This window comes from Triticum dicoccoides, chromosome 5A, assembly GCF_002162155.2.
Source record: "Triticum dicoccoides isolate Atlit2015 ecotype Zavitan chromosome 5A, WEW_v2.0, whole genome shotgun sequence".
In the NCBI taxonomy this organism is placed as follows: domain Eukaryota; kingdom Viridiplantae; phylum Streptophyta; class Magnoliopsida; order Poales; family Poaceae; genus Triticum; species Triticum dicoccoides.
This window is the reverse complement of record NC_041388.1, coordinates 536,523,683-536,526,705: the sequence shown is the minus strand read 5'-3', so window position 1 is coordinate 536,526,705 and position 3,023 is coordinate 536,523,683.

Here is a 3,023-nt window from a genome sequence, read left to right as displayed (position 1 = left end):
TTTATGTCCTCTACAGCATTCACTTATGGCTATTTCTTAAAGTTGGTGTTTTCTGCTAAGTGAATGTGATCGGACCCTTCCCCCTCTATGCTATACTCAATCCAATCTATTCACAAATTCTTCATGTGCGTTCTATTTGAAACTCGTTCAAAATCTTCACTGTGTCCTTGTCAGCTGAAGAAATTGCGAACGGAACGTTAAAACTAATCTTATCCAAATTTTCGGTTTTGCCGCTCAAACCGTTCCGCATCCCACGATGCATTATTCTATTCACCCACGATCTAACACGATCTCCACTTCACAGTACGTGGGTGACACATGTCGTGCAAAGGAGAAGGGTCAGGGGCACGTTCATCCCAAATCTTCGGGCGAACAGTTTTTCACTGCCACTATAAATACCCCCTCACCCCTTCCTCACTTCCTTTACTCCGCTCGATCTCTGTCTCCCGCTCGAGCTTCCCAAACCCTAGCGTCGCTGCTACTCCATCGTCGCCGGTGAGGAAGAGCTTCACTGCCTCAACCTCGTCGCCGTCGTACTCGCGCCGACCACGGAAATCTTCACCTCTGCCGCCGCCGTAGACGTCTTCCTCCGCCAAGTTAGGGCGTGGAAGATCTACACCGACGAACTTCACTTCTCCACCTCATTGTTCGTCGTGTTCTTCATTCAGGGTAATTAAAAGTTACTTTTACTGCCCTCTTTGATTCGAAAGTTTTCTACAAAATCTTCAAAGGTGTTTTATTCTTCAAATCCTCACACACAAAACACCTCACAAGTCATCTGTTCTTGATTCATTTCTCTAAGCCTTATTTTCTTCAAGATTCCTCAATTGTGTGGATCTTCGATCTATACAACTCTGGAACCTAAGACAAAGAGCGCTTAGTGAAATTCTTCAAGACACTTCTGGTCAAATTCCTCAAACTTGTTCTTTTTGAAAAACCTTCTGAGAACGCATATGACCTCTCCAAATTCCTCGCAACTATATTCTATTCACAGGTACTCATGTCCGCTGCTGAATCACTAGGTTCTCATCAACTTAACTCATTTGCAGCGTTCCTCGAAGAAAAACTGCATACTTCTTCAGAGAATTCGATTGTTCAAATTCCTCGGCTGAAGAATATGGAAGATGGTAAGAAGCCGTTGAAAGGACGAAAGAAACATGAGGTTATGACTGCGTTTGAGATCCCTGAGGACATTTACAAATGGTACCGCACACCTGATGAAGCCAAGTTTGGCAAAGAGAACAAAAATCAGCGCAAGATGCGCATTCAGAGGATTGAAAGGAGATGGGCAAGAGAATGGAGGGAGTACAGATATGTTACTCCAAAGTATATGAAGAAATTCGCTCTTAACCCTCCATGCCCAAGAGCCCCATTGGCACCTGGCCAAGTGGCTGATCCCACTAGCGTCAAATGCGGTGAGGACTTTCGTAAAGAATGGGCCAGAGCCAAGCCAAGTTGGCAAGACAAGCCAAGGAAGCAGTGAGGAAATTCAACGAAGATTCTGCTGCTGCTGCTGCTGCTGCCACTGAGGCCTCTGTCAAGCCGAAGAAATCAACGGCAAAGAAGTCTGCTCGTAAACCAAGTGCTTCACCAACAGTGCCCTCACGGCCAAGTTCCTCAGCTGTGCCCTCACGGCCAGGAACTTCAAAATCTTCAAAACAAATTCCTCAAGCTGCTCCTGCTCCTCCGAAATCCTCAGCACCTCCTCCACAGTCCTCAGCTGTCCCAACAAAGTCCTCAGCACCTGTGCATCTGGCCTCGTGCCAAAGGACTGCAGGCATCTCAATTGCCTCTGGTGTCTCAGCAAGTTCCTCAGCTGCACCAAATTCTTCATCTAGCCCCACTCTGCTGAAGACTAAGGCAACTGCTGGACGAGGTCCTCGTCCAAGTCCCAAGAAGAAACAGGTCGCCTTCCAAGAGCCACCTGGAGATGATGAGGCTGATGATGATGAACTTGCAGAAATCATCAGAGACAGGCAAGTAAGGGCCGCTAGAGCCAAAGGCACACCTGTGCCACTGCTTTTGGATCCAAGGGCGATCCTCGATTATATTGATCTTTGGCATAAGGACCCAAATACACCTATGCCTGACTTCAAGTTAACACCTGGTCAAAATGACATGCTGACTCACTTCATCCAAGAGGAGAAGTGGAAGTATGACCAGGCCAGACAGATCAAGAAGGCCCAGTACAAGAAAGAGAAGTTTCTGAAGACCAACGTGGTCAAAACGTCGACTGATGAACTCATCAAAATCCAGTCTGACATCAAAACCCTCAGCAAAAAATTCAACTCATACTATGCTGATTGGAAAGGAGCCAAAGTCAGATTTGTGAAACTGACTGAGAAGTTCACCAGTGTTGCAGCCCCATTGCAACAAGAAGTTCCTCAAGCTGAAGCTTTTGCTCAGCCCACTGAAGAACATGCCAGCACCGCTGATGACTTTCAGGCTGCTGAAGAAAATGCTAGTTCCAGGGCTGATGACTCCATTCCAGCCGCTGAAGAAATTGCCAGGGCATCCACTAGTGATGCGCGTGAAGAAACTGAAGAAGTCAGGGCAACTGCATCAGTTACGCCTGAATAAATACAAATAGATTCCTCAGCTCCACCTGTGCCTACTCCAACTCCTATCCTTCCATCTGCATCAGATGTGAAGAAGACCAAGGCTGCAGAGCGAGCTGCAGTGAAGAAAAGGAAAGCATCAAGTGCTTCAGAATCTTCAGCTCCAAAGAAGATGAAGCCTATGACCAGCTTTTATGAAAATCCGATCGATGTTGTTCCAATTTCCACCATGCCATCAAAGAACCTTGTTCCTTTTGGTGAAGAATATGAGATCCCAAGCGGATCTGATGAAGAAACTCAATCTGCTGCTTCGTCAGAGCAGATTGATAAGGAAATTGAAGTGGATACAATCCCTTCAACCCCGGTGGTATCATCACCAATGCCTCAGTTTACTGTTGAAGAGGCTGGTGTTGAAGAAATTGATGATGAAGACGTGGACAATGGAAGCACAACGCCAGTGATGAA